A 17,412-nucleotide genomic window follows, 5' to 3' on the forward strand; every position below is an offset into this window, starting at 1 on the left:
GGGCATCTCTTGCCTGCTTCTGGCAGTGTCTTAGCTTGACTGTACCAAAGTACCATAGAGTGGGTGGCTGATAAGCAACAGAAATATATTTCTCACAGTTCTGGAGCCTGGAAGTCCAAGATTCGGGCGCCAGCGAGATCAGGTTCTAGGTGAAGGTCCTCTTCCATATTGCAAACTGCCAACTTCTCCTTGTGTCCTCACTTGGTGTAAAGAGGGAGCTCTCTGGGATCCCCTTTAGAAGGACATCAAGACTGCTTAACTTTAATGATCTAATCAACTCCCAAAGACCCCCCCCCCCCCACACACACACACACCTCCAAATACTATCACTGTGGGGGTTAGGATTTCAACGTACGAATTGGAGTGGGGGTAGGGGACACAAACATTCAGCCCATTGCACTTGGGAAGGGTCAACTGCATTAGCCACAGCCTTGAGTAGTGCAAGGAGACCAGGTGTTCAAGAGTCTTGAGGATGAAGATCTTGGTCAGTCCCAGGTAAACCACTGAGGCAGGCAGGCAATAAAACCAAGGGCAAGGGGTCAGAGCCAATGGCCAAGAAAGAATTTTTAAAGACAGCTTTGGTGCAAAAAGGTGATTTTATGAAAGCACGAGGACAGAACCCATGGGCAGAAAGTGGTGCCCGGGCACCATGAGGACAGACTGGTTGTATACTATGGAGCTGGGGAGCAGTAAAGTCCAGGGGAAGTTTCCAGTGAGATTTTCATATGCTAAAGAAGACTCCCAGGGTACTGGAGGCCTAGCTCTTGTCAAGCTAGGGTTGTTTGCCCTCTAGCAAAGCATTAGCATTAAGACACTAGGAAGTTCCTGGAGAAACATTTTACTCTGCTGGCCTCAAGTATCTATCAGTGGGCTGCAGGTTGTAAGGAAATTTAATTTTATCTGCCATTTCCTTCTGCCTTTGTTTCCCACATCAAATGGTATCAGAATTGAGTTGAATTGTAAGATGCCCAGCTGATGTCAGAGAGTTGCTTGGTCTGGGGAGAAAACATACACTATAAACGCACTCGTAATTGTTAAAGCAGATGTGATATACTCTCTTACCCTTTTCACCTATTTCACCTAAGAACATATTCCTTCTCCTAACATGGGAGGTTCTCCCATGTATTAGGGCACTCTTCCATGAAACTGGAGTCTGGGTTGTATCCTGGTTTCCTTATCAGGGCTGGGATTTGGGAGTAGGGACTCTTTTGACACAGTGGGTGGTTGAGGCTAAGAGTCCCTCTAGCTGCTGTGGTGCCTGAGTAGGTGCACGTGTGCGTGGGATCCAAGGAATTTAACAAAAATCCCCTACCCCTGGACAAGCAGAGCAAGACTAACTCCATTTTGTGCTACAGCCACCATCTCATGTATAACCCCCCCATGACCTGCTTATTGCTTAAGACACTCCCCCACCCTAGTCAAGCCGCTGAGTACACCCTTATTGGAAACCGGCTCAAATAGGAATGCGGAACCCCTAACCGCCAAAGAATGTAAACCCCGCCTTTTGCCCGCCAAACTTGCGCCAATTCTGACCAGAATGATAGGCTAGTTCAAACAGTTACTATAGGGTAAATTGTAATTCAATTGGCCACCTGCGTGTGGACTGACATGACTATGCAACTTTCTGTGTGTGTTACAATCTCATTGGCCACTGGCCCCTATAAAACTGCTACCCCTCTTAACCTAGGGGTCCAAGTCCCTGCTCCACTGTGTCGGGTATACTTGGGCCCAAGCTCGAGCTTGCAAATAAACCCTCGTGCGTTTGCATAGGTATGGGCTGCGTGGTGGTCTCTCGGATGGATTCGAAATCGGGGGCATTACAGTGTGGGGCACTCCCCAGCCCTGGGGGAATATGGCAAGGAAGGGCAGTCCCCTGTACGGTGCTGGGGGGGTAGGGTGCAAAAGCACCTTTTCAGGTCTCCTGGTGTATTCGTGGAGATTTCTCTCTTGGCTAAAGAAAAGTGATCTCCACTTTCTTTTTTTTTTACGTTTATTTATTCTTGACAGACAGAGCATGAGGGGGGGAGGGGCAGAGAGAGGTAGACACAGAATCTGTCATGCTGTTGGCACAGAGCCTGACTCAGGGCTCAAACCCACGAACCATGAGATCAGGACCTGACCCAAAGTCAGACACTTAGCTGACTGAGCCATCTAGGCGCCCTCCTCTCACTTTCCTTTCTATCGGCCATAAACTTTGTTCTTGCTAAATCAATCCCACCTTCCTTATTCGTTGGCCTTTGGTAAAAAGAAGTGCTGGGTGAAGGGAACTGGTGTCCGAACTGCCTTTCTACCCCACATTGAAGCTGGCTGACTGCGTGGACACTGGGTGCATCTATCCACCTTCTTCCAGAAGGGAGGAGGCTGGGAGTGATGTGGGAAACAAAGAAGGAAATGGCAGATAGAATTAAATTTCCTTATAACCTGCAGCCCACTGACAGATACTTGAGGTCGGCAGAGTAAAATGTTTCTCCAGGAACTTCCTAGTGTCTTAATGCTAATGCTTTGCTAGAGGGCAAACATCCCTAGCTTGACAAGAGCTAGGCCTCCAGTACCCTGGGAGTCTTCTTTAGCATATGAAAATCTCACTGGAAACTTCCCCTGGACTTTACTGCCCCCCAGCTCCATAGTATACAGCCAGTCTCTCCTCACGGTGCCCGGGCAGCCCTTCCTGCCCACGGGTCCTATCCCTGTGCTTTAACAAGATCACCTTTTTGCACCAAAGACATCTTCAAGAATTCTTTCTTGGCCATCCCCGCGAACCCCACCCCCAAAAACTTCATCACCATTTACCTGGAGACAGTTCAGATTCCACAGATTAAGGTCTCAGTCCCACGAGACTGCCCCTCCACCCACCTCCACTTCAGACGCCAAGTCTGCTTATAACCTGAGCTTCTGACCTACCAGCAACGGATGGGAGATTCCAGTGACTCTCTCCTTGTGCTCAGTTAATTTGCTACAGCAGCTCGTAGAACTCAGAGAAACATTGTACTTACTAAATCACCACTTTATTATAAAAGGGTATAGCTCAGGAATAGCCAGATGGAAGAGATTCATAGAGCAAGGTGTGGGGAAGGGGTGCAGAGCTCTCTTGCCCTTTCCAGGCGTACCACTCTCCCCACACCTGCACATCTTCACCAACTTGGAAGTTCTCCAAAGCCTCTCTTTTTGGGTTTACAAAGGCTTTGTTACACAGTCACGATCAATTCAATCATTGGCCCTCCGTGATTAATTCAACCTCCAGCCCCTCCCCACTCCCCGGCCTCCAGGCAACCAGCCCCCATCCTTAGGTGCGGTCCAAAGGCACCTCATTAACATAACAAAAGACACCTGGCTGCTTTCATCACAGGAAATTCCAAGAGTTTTAGGAGCTCTGTGCCAGGAACAGGGATGAAGTCCAAATATATATTTTTATTGTAAGTCATAATACCACAGCTTGTACTTGAATAAAAAAAATAATAACCTCTGGAAGCAAACGGAAAAAAGGAAGAGCAGTGTTTACTTGTGAAGGAGATTACCTGAATTGATGGCAGCAGGGACAGAGGACAGAGCCGCCACAGACAGGGAGACTGAGCTCAAAACGAGATGAGGTTGTGAGAGGGGCTCGGGTGATGCCTGCAGGGCCCCCACCAAGCTTGGTCACCAGTGCAGAGTAAGGTCTCCCAGAAGAAAGAGATGCATTTTCCTCTCCCAAAGCACCTGGCTGCATCCACCAGGGGGAATACCTGTCTTCACCCATGCAAAAATTCTGCAGCCCCTGAAGGCAGAGACTTTACACTGGGTATCTCTTTACATGGCTGTTTTTGAACCAGGTGAATATTTATCCACCAAAAGTAAATAAATAAATCTAAAATACAACAGTAACTGGGGTGCCTCAGTGGTTCAGTCGGTTAAGCATCTGATTCTTGATTTCAGTTTGTGAGTTCGAGCCCCGAGTTGGGTTCTGTGCTGACAGCTCAGACCCTGGAACCTGCTTCAGATTCTGTGTCTCCCCCTCTCTCTGCCCCTCCCCCACTATTTCTCTCTCTCTCTCTCTCTCTCTCTCTCTCTCTCTCTCCTCTCTTTCTTTCTCTCTCTCTCTCAAAAATAAACATTTAAAAAATTCCACACTTTTAAACTACTTCTCATAAAATTTAATTTGCAAAACTCGTTTTATGAAAATGTTGTCAAGAGATAACAAGTATCGGCGAGGATGTGGACAAAATAGAACACTTGTGCATTGTTGGTAGTGATGTACATTGGTGCAGCCACTATTAAAAAAAAAAAAAAACAATAAGGAAGAGGTTCCTCAAAAAGTTAAACATAGAACTAAATATGATCCAGCAATCCCACTTCTGAGTATACAAATGAAGGAAATGAAAACAGAATCTTTGAGAGATATCTACCTTCCCATATTCACTGCAGCATTATTTGCAATCACCAAGACAAGGAAACACTCCTAAGTGTCTGCTGACAGAAGAATGGATAAAGAAAACGTGGAATGCATATACAATAGAATATTATTTAGCCGCCAAAATAGGAAATCCTGCCTTTTGCAACAACATGGATGACATTGGAGGGCATTATGCAAAGTAAAATAAGACATACACAGAAAGACAAATACTGTTTGATCTCACACGATATATGTGGAATCTAAAAAAACCCAAACCCCTAGAATCAGAGTAGAGTAGCAGTTGCCAGGGCCTGGAAGAAGGGGGAAATGGGGAGACGTTGATCAAAAGGCACAAACTTCCAGTTATAAGATGAATGCATTCTGAAGATCTAAGGTATAGCACGGTGACTATCATTAATAATATAATATTGTATACTTCAAAGTTAAGAGAGTAGATCTTAAATGTTCTCACCATAACAACCACGACAAAAATGGTAATTATGTGAGATAAAGGATGTGGTAAACATTTTGCAGTATATACATGTATGAAATCATCACTTTGTACACCTTAAACATGCACAGTGTTACATTTTAATGCTATCTCAATAAAGGGGAAAAAACACATTGTCAAGTTAATTGTCTGTCTAGGCTGGTAATTGAATATGGTGCAGTCACTGAAGTGTTTTCAAATAACATTCAACCATGTGCCATGATGTTCAGAACATAGTGTAAATTTTTAAGACTAGAACTCAAAACCATTCATAAATTATTTCAAGTATAGACATATAATATAGATAAAATAGTGTGTGTATAATAGAAAAAAATATTGAGCCTTTCTGAGTGGCAGGATGGTGTTGAATTTGCTTCATTTAAAATTTATAATATTTTCTGGATTTTCTATAAAAAGCATATAGTTGTTTTGAAATAGAGGAGCTGTTGTACTATAAGCTATATTAAAAATAAAATAAATGGAAGGAAGTGAAGGGGTCAGGGGTCTTGGTCTTCCCAGGACCTCCTCGGTCCCTGTGCAGCCATGTTGGTCTTCCCTGTCAGGCGAGATAGACTGTTGACCAGGTGAGATTTGCTAAAATCTAGACACATCAGCTCCCTGTTCTCTCTCTAACTGCAGAGGAGTCAGTCCCCAGTCCATCTGTGCCATGGACTGAATGTTTGTGTCCCCCCCAAATCCATGTGTTGAAGCCCTACCCCAAAACGTGATGGTATTAGAAGGTGGGTCCTTTGGGAGGTGATTAGATGAACTCATGAGGGTGGGGTGCCAAGATGAGATTAGAGCCCTTATAAGAAGAGGGTGACACACCAGAGATCCCTCTCTCTGCCAGGTGAGGACACAGCAGGAAGGCAGCTGTCTACAAGCCAGGAAGAGACACCTCACCAGGAACCTCACAGAACCCATCCTGATCTTGGACCTGCAACCTCAGAACTATGAGAAATAAATGTCTGTGGTTCATAAGCTACTCAGTCTGTGGCATTTTGTTATAGGAGCCCATGTGGACTAAGACAACCTCCCTCCTAACAGCCAGAGTAGAAATTGCAGAACATGAATTAGATGGTGTCACTCAGCTGAAACCACTAGGGGGCCCCACTGCCCTCAGCACAGACCTATACCCCTCCCATAGTGTCCAGCCCTTTCTACCCTTCTGGCATCCTCTAGGGTCACCACCTTATCTGTTCCAGCCACCTTGGGCTTCTTTCGGCTCCTCAAATGCTATCTAGGCCTTTGTCCATGTGGTTCCCTACACCCACAATGCCATTTTCCTGATCTTTCACCCAGCTAGATGCTGACCCCAGTTAGCCTCCAGGGATCAGCTTCGGTGTCACTGCCTCTGTAAACTTGCTCTGACTTCCCAAGTCAGAGAGAAGAATCTTCCTCTGAGCACCTGGGCCCATGCTACCTCTCTGAGCAGGTACTAAATCTCTTATAATTATCTATTCATGGTAGAATGAGCCAGAATCCCCAAAAAAGAGATAACACTCTCAAAATAGGGCAATGTGGAAAATGTAGCTGAGCTGGGCTGGCTGTCCAGGTGGCTCACTGACACAGCTGTTGGCTACAAGCTCATCAGGGGCTGTCAACCACAGCACCTCAATTCTCCAACATGTGGCCTCTCCATGTGATTTGTGGCTCTCAAAGCATGATGGTGGGGTTCCAAACGAGTGTCCCAAGCACATGAAAGCGGAAGTTTCATGTCCCTAAAAGTCCAGCCTTAAAAGTTACACAGCATTATTTCCACCACATTCCACTGGTCAAACAAAATTCAAGGCTGGCCCTGATTCAAGGGGTGGGGAAATAGATTTCACCTCTTGATGGGTGGAATAGCTGGAATTTAGAGCTTATCTTTTTTTAAATTTTAATTGAAATGCATCTGACATACAACATTGTGTAAATACAAGGTGTACAACATGTTAATCTGACATGTTAATATATTGTAATATGATTGCCATTGTGATGATAATTAGCGCTTCCCTCATATGGTGTAATTATCATTTTTTTCAGTGTTGGCATAACTGAGTTCTAGTCTCTTTGCAAGTTTGCTGATTATAATGCAATACTGTTTTCTTTTTTTTTTTTTTCTTTTTAAATGTTTTTATTTATTTTTGAGACAGAGAGAGACAGAGCATGAGCAGGGAAGGGGCAGAGAGAGAGGGAGACACAGAATCGGAAGCAGGCTCCAGGCTCTGAGCCATCAGCACAGAGCCCGATGCGGGGCTTGAACTCACAGACTGTGAGATCATGACCTGAGCCGAAGTCGGACACTCAACCGACTGAGCCACCCAGGTGCCCCAATGCAATACTGTTTTCTATGTTCACTATATTGTATGTTAGATTTCTAGGAAGGGGGTGCCTGGGTGGCGCAGACGTTTGAGTGTCCAACTTTGGCTCACGTCACGCTCTCACGGTCTGTGGGTTTGAGCCCCTTGCCAGGCCCTGTACTGAGAGCTCGGAGCGTGGAGCCTCCTTCAAATTCTGTGTCTCCCTCTCTCTCTGACCCTCCCCCACTCGTGTTCTGTCTCTCTCTCTCTCTCTCAAAAATAAATTAACATTAAAAAAATAAAATAGGGGCACCTGGGTGGCTCAGTCGGTTAAGCGTCGGACTTCGGCTCAGGTCACCATCTTGCGGTATGTGAGTTCGAGCCCCGCGTCGGGCTCTGTGCTGACTGCTCAGAGCCTGGAGCCTGTTTCAGCTTCTGTGCCTCCCTCTCTCTCTGACCCTCCCCCGTTCATGCTCTATCTCTCTCTGTCTCAAAAATAAATAAACGTTAAAAAAAAAAAAACTTAAAAAAAAAAATAAAATAAAGGTTCTAGGACTTATATACTACTCATTGTAAGTCTGTACCTTTACACATCACCTGTCCTATCCTGCCCATGGTAACCACCTGGTAATGACTATTTTACTCTTTGTTTTTTGTGAGTTTGGCTTTTTAGATTCCACATATAAATGATAGCATACAGTATTGTCTTTCTCTGTCTGACTTACCTAGCTTAGCATAATATCCTTAAGGTCTTTAATTCACTGCAGGGGTTTGTTTACAGAAGGGTTAGTAACAAAGACATAGTTTAGGGGAGCCATCTATATAGGACAGTGTAGTCACCGGGGGTTAGTGGCACCTGAGGTGTCACCACCCCAGGTCTGAAGGGTCACGAGGAAGAAGCAGTTACCAGAACCCAAAAAAATAAAGATTTGTGTAGAAATGACTGCCTCACAAAAAGATTGACTTTCAGCGGAGGACCACAGCCAGCCCAAGGCACAGCAAGGGAGCCAAATGAATAAACACTTTGATCTCAGTCTCCTCTCTCTCTCTCCAGTTTTCTGCCAGGGCTTCCCTTGGCCAAACCCAACTAGAAGCCAGAAGACAAGGAGCCCACTGAGGCAATCCACACAGCTCAGCTTCCTGGCTCAAAGAGCAGGGAGGAGAGTGGATCTGGGAGGACAGACAGAAAAAAGCACATATGGGGTGCCTGCATGGCTCAGTGTGTTAAGTATCCAACTTCAGCTCAGGTCATGATCTCATGGTTTGTGAGTTCAAGTCCTGCATCGGGCTCTATGCTGACAGCCCAGAAGCTGGATCCTGCTTCGGATTCTGTGTCTCCATCTCTCTCTGCCGCTCCCACACTCACATTCTGTGTCCCCCTGTCTCTCTCTCTCAAAAATGAATAAACATAAAAAAAAAGAAGAAGAAGAAAAAGAAGAAGCAAGAAGCACATATGTCCACCTTCTCTACCAGACTGGAAACTCCTGGAAGACTGGCACCATTTGATCAGTTAGGAGGGACCAGACTATGCTGTGGAAACAAGCCTCAATACTCAGTTGAATAAAAGAGCAAAGTTTATTTCTTGTTCATACAAATGTACCTCCTGGGTGTCTGCTCACTGTGGTTACCAAAGCACACAGAACCTCAGAAGGGTCCCGAGGCTGGCAGAGCAACCACCCTCTGCATGATGTCGAGAAAAGAAACCACTGGAAAGTCTTGAACCAGCCATGAAATCTTTTTCCTGGAAGTGACACCAATCATTCCCTCCACAACTCACTGATCAGTAGAGGTCACTGGACCTTCCTACCCACAAAGAGCCTGATGGTGCAACCCTACCACATGTCCAGAAGGCAACAAGCTGGGAATTTGGGGTCAAAAGCACTAACATCCTGTTTTCAGTTACATTCCTGGCACTTAGCACAGTGCTTTGGTAAGGTTTGTTGACTGACTAAATGACTATGGTAGCAGGTGCATTCTCCTGTTGGCCACAGAGAATAGAAGGGTGAGAGTAACCCACAAGTTTACTTGCCCACCAAAGTGATCTTCAGATAGAGAAAGTATAACAGTAAAACTATTACAAGAAAATGGGTAAATATCCATTGTTTACTTTTTCACTCAACATGCATATAATGAGTACCTACCATATGCCTGGAAGTTTCCAGACTCCCATATATTCTAGGATTTGAGTAGGAAAGATCTCTGTATCACTCAAGATTCTTGTTTGTAAGCAAGATCTGATTAATTAAGTAGTAAAGGTGTTTGGCTAAAAGATATTGGGGAACTTCTGGAATCATCTATACCCAATGAGGCCACAAAAGGAGAAGCTGGAGTCTCCCAGGGCAGAGCTACTGGGGAGGTGACAGGACACAGGAAGCCCCACCCTTGGCCTTTTCTAGTTGTCTCCTACAAGGCAGTTGCCCTGGCTGGTGACGGACACATTTCCTCTGCCCAGTCCTTTTCTGTCTCCTCCCCCAGCTCCTGGTTTCTTCCCTTGCCCTGACTCGCTTTGCCATCTCTGCCTGCTTCCCCCATTACATAACTGTCCCCTGTCCGAGGGGCCCTTATGTAACCCATGTCACCTCAGGCTTCCATCCCCACCTCAGCCTCGCCTGTCTGGTACAATCTTTCACAGTTGGCTGAACCAAGCCCTCAGCAAGCATGTGGGGCTGGGGAAAAGAAGGAGGGAGGAGGAGGAGAAGGAATTCCTCATCCCCACAGTGGGACTAGACGAAACTTGACTGGCAGGAATGAGCTCTGGAGGAAACTCTTTCTGCACACAAAGCCTTGGTGCCTGGACTGTTGTCAGAGGACTCAGCCTGGTTTCTATGCTTCATCTTCCACTTTGGCAAAATGTCTGCACCCCCAAGTTTACTGCAGCACCATCCACAATAGCCAAGACATAAAAACAACATAAGTGTCCACTGACAGATGAATGGACAAAGAAAATGTGGTGTATATATACAACGGAATATTATTCAGCCTGAAAAAAGAGGAATCCTGCCATTCCCGACAATGTGGATGAACCTGGAGGACATTATGCTAAGTGAAATAAACCAGACACAGAAGGACAAAAACTGTATGATCTCACTTACAGGATGAATCTAAAAATACCGAACTCCCTAGGAGTGGAGAGTAGATTGGTGGTTGCCAGGGGCTGGAGGGTGGGGGGCAATGGGGAGATGTTGGTCAAAGGGAAACTTTCGGTTACAAGAGTAATAAATTCTGAGCATGGCCAGGTCATGCTGACTATAGTTAATGATACTGTATTGTGTGCTTGAAATTTGCTAAGAGAATAGGTCTCAAGTGTTTTGACCACCGAAAAATAAAAAACAAAACAAAACTATGCAAAGTAATGGATATGCTAATTATATTGATTGTGGTAATCACTTCATAATGCAGACATATGTCAAATGATCATGTTGTACACCTTGAACATTACAATTTTATTTGCCAATTATACCTCAATAAAGCTAGAAGAATAATTTTAAAATAAAATGGGGATATTGTCACAAGGATCAGAAAAGTTTCTATATAGAGATATATAGTGTTTAGAATAGGGTCTGGCTATAGAGCTGTTTGCTATTCTTTTTGGAGAGATGGTTCTAGATAAGTGGGCCTTGATTGGTGGTTCTCAGACTTAATGGCCTCAGAACCCCTTTACCCTCTTAAAATTGACAGAAGACTTCAAAGAGCTTTTTTAAGGTGGGTTATACCTACCAGTATTTACTGTATTTTAAATTAAAACTTATATTTTTAAAACAGTTATTCATTCATCTAAAAATAAGCTCATTACATGTTAACATAAAATCTTTTTATGAAAAGTAACTGTATTTTCCAAAATAAGAAACTCTTAGTAAGCAGCATAGTGATATTTTACATTTTTGAAAATCTCTGTAATGTCTGACTTAATAAAAGGCAGCTGGGTGCCACATCTATGACTGCATTTAAGCCAGTCGAGGTATCACATGTCTTGAAGCCACTGGAAAATTCCACTGGATGCTTGTGAGAGAATGACAGTGAAAAAGACAAATAAGATGTTAGTACTATTATGGAAACAGTTTTGATCTTGTAGATCCCCTGAGAGCTTCCCTGGGCCACACCTTGAGAACTACCTGGTAGGTGGAGGAGATGGAGAGAGCAGAGACAAATGGGAATATTTTCATGTTTTCACCCAATTTGTATTCACCAAGGAATACTGAGGAAAAGTCACTAGAGATCAGATTTGCTCTCTTGACCCAAATCTCCTTCAGTCTTTTAAACTAAAACAGCACCACCAGACCAGTACTGGGCACTGCCTCTGTCCAGGCAGGATTCAAAGCCATTGACACACATTGTTACTGCTCACTCAACTCTAATGGGTGCAGGCTGTTATGATCACCGCCCCCCACCCCCGCACAGATGTGGAAACCAACCAAGGCACACAGACTGAGTGACTTTTTCCAAGGTTGCACAGCATTCCAGAGATTCCATGTCCAGTATTTCTGATTCAGGAATTCCTGCTCTTAGATACAGGGTTCAAGAGTCTCCCTCCACCTGGCTTAACAATTGTTCAAGTGGACGCCGAAGTCTTCATACAGATCCCTGGGCGTCATCCCCGGTGGTTCTAGCTTAATTGGGAAGGTCCCAGGCACCCATTTTGCTTAAGGACTCAGATGATTCTAAAGGGTAGCCAGGATCGAGAACAATTGCGCTAAGGCCTTGCTACCCAAACCACCAGGGAGGGTTTTAGAATGAAGAATCCTCCCACACACCAGCCTCCAGCAAGACTCTCTGAAGAGAAATTTGCTTTTGACAAGAGCCCCAGGTGATTTGCATTCACGTCACAACATGCATTTAGCCTGGGCTAAAGGAACGTGAGCTGAGATTTCTGCCAGAGATGAGAAGGCAGGATGGGGTAGTGGTTAGAGCCCAGGCTCTGTGACAGGTGCAGCTGTCCTTCTGTCCACAACCCACCCCCACCTCCCATGGCTTCTTTCTTAACCTAGGAACCCACACTACTCCGAGCTTGATAGCTGAGTAAGGACAAATGCTCCTAAAGTTTCTGAGACCTTCACTGCGAAGGTTCATAGAAGCCTGTAAAGAAATAATCTAGGGGCACCCAGGTGGTTCAATCGATTGAGCATCCAACTTCAATCAGGGCATAATCTCGCAGTTTATGAGTTCAAGTCCCATATCGGGTTCATCACTGTCAGCACAGAACCTGCCTGGGATCCTCTGTCCCCCATTCTCTCTGCCCCTCTGCCGCTTTCACTCTCTCAAAAATAAACATTAAAAAAAGAAAGAAAGAAAGAACCTAGGACTGCAACAATTCAAACAATTCTTTGTTGTATTTTAATTCCTTGCATTTTATTATTATATTTTTGTTCCAGTTTTATTGCAATATAATTGACATGCAGCACTGTGTATGTTTAAGTTGTACAGCATAATGACTTAGCTTACATACCTTTTGAAATGATGACCACAATAAGTTTAGTTAAGATCTTATATAAGACCATCTTATACAAATACAAGGGGAAAAAAGAAAAAAATTTTTTCTTTGTGATGAGGATTCTTAGGATCTCCTCTCTTAGCAACTTTCAAATATACCGTTCAGCTGTGTTTAGTGTAGTCATCATGTTGTACATTGCCTCTCCAATTCTTATTTATAACTGGAAATTTGTACCTTTTGACCACTTTTAGCCTATTACTCCTCCCCCACTCCCTGCCTCTCATAACCACAAATTTGATCTCTTTTTCTATGTGGTTTTGTTTTGTTTTGGTTTTGGCTTTTGGTTTGTTTTGTTTTCCTTTTTCTTTAAGTTTATTTATTTTTGAGAGAGAGAGAGAGAGAGAGAGAGAGAGCACCTGTGAGCAGGGGAGGAGCAGAAAGAGAGGGAAAGAGAGAATCCCAAGCAGACTCCATGCTGAAACCACTGAGATCATGACCTGGGCTGAAACTGAGTGGGACACTGAAAGACTGAGCCACCCAGGCACCCCTCTTTGTTTGTTTAAGATTCCACATATAAGTGAGATCATACAGCAACTTTCGGTTCTTTGTTTTATACAGATGTGGGAACTTGAGTTTGCCTTTAGGAGCAAACAATTCCTTTGTTTTGGGTACATGGCAAGGCACCTTCTAGCAGTGAAATGGTGAAGCAGAAATCTTTTCTTGACAGAAGAGAGCTGCTTTTGTGGAAATGAAGTTGCTTCAGGAGAAACTAAAGGGTGGGGGGCACCTGTATCCCATCCAGCCCTGGGATTGGGGTTTGATCCCTCTGAGGCACAGTGGTGACATTCAGAAGCTTGGAAGCCCCTTTCCTGGGTAGCTAGCTGAGACTCTCAACATGCACGGCTCCCTACCTGGAAGAGACACACCTGAGACAGACATTGAAGTTCCGGTCTCAACCACCTTTCCCTCACCATCCTTCTTTACTGAGTCTCCATGTGCCTGGTGCTTGGTTCCCAAGTCTCCCTTGCATCAGGAGAGGCTAGGTAACCTGTTCTGGCCAATGAAATGTAAAAGGAAGTCTACAGCTGGGAAGAGAGGGGGAGAGGAGATAGTTCTGGTAATGATTTCCCTCCTGGGTAACAGGGAGGTCATGAGGGGAGCTCTCTTCCCTGAACACCTTCTGTCCTCCATTTGGGGACCATCAAATGAAGACCTGATGCTTGATGCTGTGGCAACCATCTTGTGACCATGAGGTGCCAAGTTCAGAATGGTAGAGTAGACGGCAGGAAAGAGCTGGGCCTTTGCTGACATTGTTGAACCATGAATCAACAGTGAGATCACCCACATCTCAACTTATCATGTGATAACAAAAATCTCTATTGTTTAGGCCATCTTTTGTCCTGTTACTTGAATATTTCCTAACTGACAGCTTTGGGGGCATTGGGATATTATCACCATGGCAGCCTCACAGGGGACTACAGGGGTTATCATGAGACTACTCTAAGCTGTCTTATGGACCACAGACAAGGAAAGACCTGGGGGAGCCAATACAGGAAAAGAAGAAAAGGTGGCTACCACATGGTGATTGCAGCTAGCACTCTGATTTGTGAACTTCTCTGATGTACCCTGTTGGGGACTCTGGAAGTAACTGATGTGCCCTTTGCAAGAGTGACTGAATCTTCCAGTAATGAGTGGCATAAGTTATAGACCAAAGACATTAAAAGCAGTGTGGTGATCAACTAGTGATGTATGTCACAGGCACAAAATAATAGAATGATAGCAATGGTGTGTCCACATTTGTTTTTTCCTAGCCACTCACTCCAAAGATGTCAATGCCCAGAGATGTCGATGGCCTGAGTGTCCCCCATTCCCACTCCAGAGGGAAAGTCAAGTGCTGGAGTCTCTGAGCCCTTTCCTGAGCTTCCTTTCAACCTTGCCCAGCAAGGACTCCCGTGACTCCATTAATTAGGAAGCCTTCCCACAACACTATGTGCTAACCACCTCTCTCCCACTCTGCTGATAGCAGGACCCACCTCATGTCTATCTATGAACCATAACAGAATGAGGCACAGTGCCTGGCACTTAGAAGGCACCCAAGGAAAGTGTTAGTGACACCATCAGTGTTCAATATTTAGGCAGTCACTTGCCTGAGGCTATTATAGAAGTATTGAAATTTCATCCTACCAGGCACCTGAATCCCCATCATTTAAATTCATTCATCCTTAGACTTGCACTGATATTTCTGGAAACTTCATCTGCAAGACAGTGGGGTAGAGTGGAAAGAGCATGGGTGGCTAGGCTTTCATCCTGCCTCTGCCACTTACCAGCTGTGAGAACTTGGAGAAGTCACTCAACTTTTCAAGCCTCGGTTTTGTCACAGCAAGATACAGACACCCACCTCAGAAGGTACCGTGGTTAAAGCAACATGACCTGTGGAAGTGGGCTTTGGCAACTCCAGAGCCCTGAGCAGCACATTCATCTGGGAGTTGATCTACTTTGCAGAGAAAAGAGGATCCTGACAGGATTGAATACAGAATAGACATACTCTAACAGGAGAAACAAGGCTGGAATTTACCTATTCATGTAGTCAACAAATACCTGATGAGCCATGCCCTGTACTGGGCAAGGAAAACAAGGATGAACAGCAGACATGGCTCCTATTCTCGTTAAGCTTAGAGCTACACTGTCCTTACAATAGCCACTACCCACCTGAGGCTACTTAAATTTAATTTTTTAAATTTAATTTTAAATTTAATTTAATTAAAAACTGCCATTTCATTTCCACAGCCATACTAATAAAATATAAAATGCTCAACAGACACATGTGGCTAGTGGCTACCATAGCTGACAGTGCAGATATAGGACACTTCCATCCTTGTAGAAAGTTCTTATTGGGACAGCACTGAGATATAATCTAGCTGGGGAGACAGACACTAAACAAAGAGCCACACAGACACCTAATGACACACTGTGACATTTGTCAGTGGGAATCCAGGGGCAATGCTCTTGTCACTTTTCAGTTGAGGAATAGAGCCAAGGAAGCCTCTGTTCTTCGTTTGCCCGAAGGGGACTGAACATTTGAGAACCTGACACAGCTCCCTATACCTCCTAGAGCTGTTCTCTTCAAGGCTAGAGACTGAAGGAGCCTTCAGGGACATGAAGCTCATCTCTGAAGATGTCTGACCTTGCAGCAAATTACACCAGTTTAGCCAATGGATAAAAGAAACAACCCGGGTTGAACTCCCAGCTCTAACAACTGTATGACCGTGAACTGGTAATTAACCCTGCTGGGCCTCAGTGTCTACATCTGTTACACAGGGTGAATAATAATATCTGGTCTAGAGGGTTACTGGGAAGCTTAAATATTTTAAAGAACGTTAAGTACTTAGAACAGCGCCTGGTGCACAGTAGCACTCATACCTTATCATAATGATGATGATGATTATCCATGACTCTTTGAACAAGGGGTGGGGGTGGGAGGAAGTATGCACCTGCCACTCAAAAGCTTCCGTTATTTTCACTCTTTGCTTCCCAAAGTATCATCACCCAAAGCTAAACTAATCATCCCAGTGAAACTCCATCTGTAAAATAAGTCAGAAAAGGAAATATAACCATATATATATCAAGATGCCAAACTCTACATGGATCACTTTACATGTATTATGTGTTTAATCTTCACAACAACCCCATTAGGCATGTACTGCTAAAGTTATCTCCATTTTGCATTTTGCAAGAAATTGGGGCTTAGAAAGGTGAACTTGCCCACGTTTACACCGGAAAAGATCTCGGTGTCAGTTCCACTAATAACCACCAGGTGGCGGTGCCTATCCACTTTCCAATTACGCAGTCCGGCTGGAACGCAGAAGAGGGGTCTTCCCGTAAGTATTTAAAGATCGCCTGCTGTGTGCCAGGCATTGTTCTAGGTGCTGAGGATACGTAGGCAAATAAAACAAGAAAATTGTTTTGCCGTTCCCTTCCATTTTTCCTTAAAAATAATAAAAGGTATTCGCGGAGATGTGTAGTTGTCCTGACCAGGAGAAAATAGGCTTGTCTGTGCAAGAAGTGAGAGACCACAGGCTCTTGGGAAAGTGATGAAAATATCTGAAAGGTCTGTGGTCTTCAAAGATCAGAGCATACACCTACCCCCAGAAGGGAGTGTTATTCTACAACCCACCTTCCTGCCTCTCTATCCCCACCCCACTGCAGAGAGGTAGGGAGCAGGGGTCATCTCCCTGCAGTGTCTTGTAGGACCCGGATGGGGTGGAGGAAGGTGGTCTCATTCTCAGAAACAAGAATGGACCGTTCTCAAAGTCTGGGTTGGGAGAGGGGGTGCTTGAAAGTCTGTAAGTCACCCAGGGAACCAACCCCTTGGGTGTGCTGGACTGCAGCTCCCCAGGCCCCATCTGAGCAATTCTGATCTCCCTACAGCCAGGTGGACTAGGAGCCAGACTCAAGTGCCCAGGGACGCTGCTGCCTAGGACCCCTCCTTCAAGCTGGTGCTGGGGCCGTCCTGTGGGCGTGCATCCCGGCTGTGCCCTGAGAGTCTGCGGAGAGCAAGGCCAGTGGCCCCAGGCGGTTGAGTGTGTGCCGTGGGTGTACATGGATGTGTGCAGCGTTCATGGTGGGGATCCGGCGTAAGGACCTACGTGAGGGGTGCGCAGTGTGAACGTGTATGTTTGGGGTAGCCAAGGACACAAGGGTTGAGCAGTGTGTGCATAGGGACAAAGACACTTTGGGGCGGTTGGGAGGGCGGGGGAGGCAGTGGAGAGAGCCCAGGCGGGAGAAGGCTGCGTTTCGACCAGCTAGAGGAGACCAAGCCGCGCCTGTGTGCCTAGTTGTATAC

The sequence above is a fragment of the Panthera leo genome, chromosome E3 (assembly GCF_018350215.1).
Source record: "Panthera leo isolate Ple1 chromosome E3, P.leo_Ple1_pat1.1, whole genome shotgun sequence".
NCBI classification, from domain to species: domain Eukaryota; kingdom Metazoa; phylum Chordata; class Mammalia; order Carnivora; family Felidae; genus Panthera; species Panthera leo.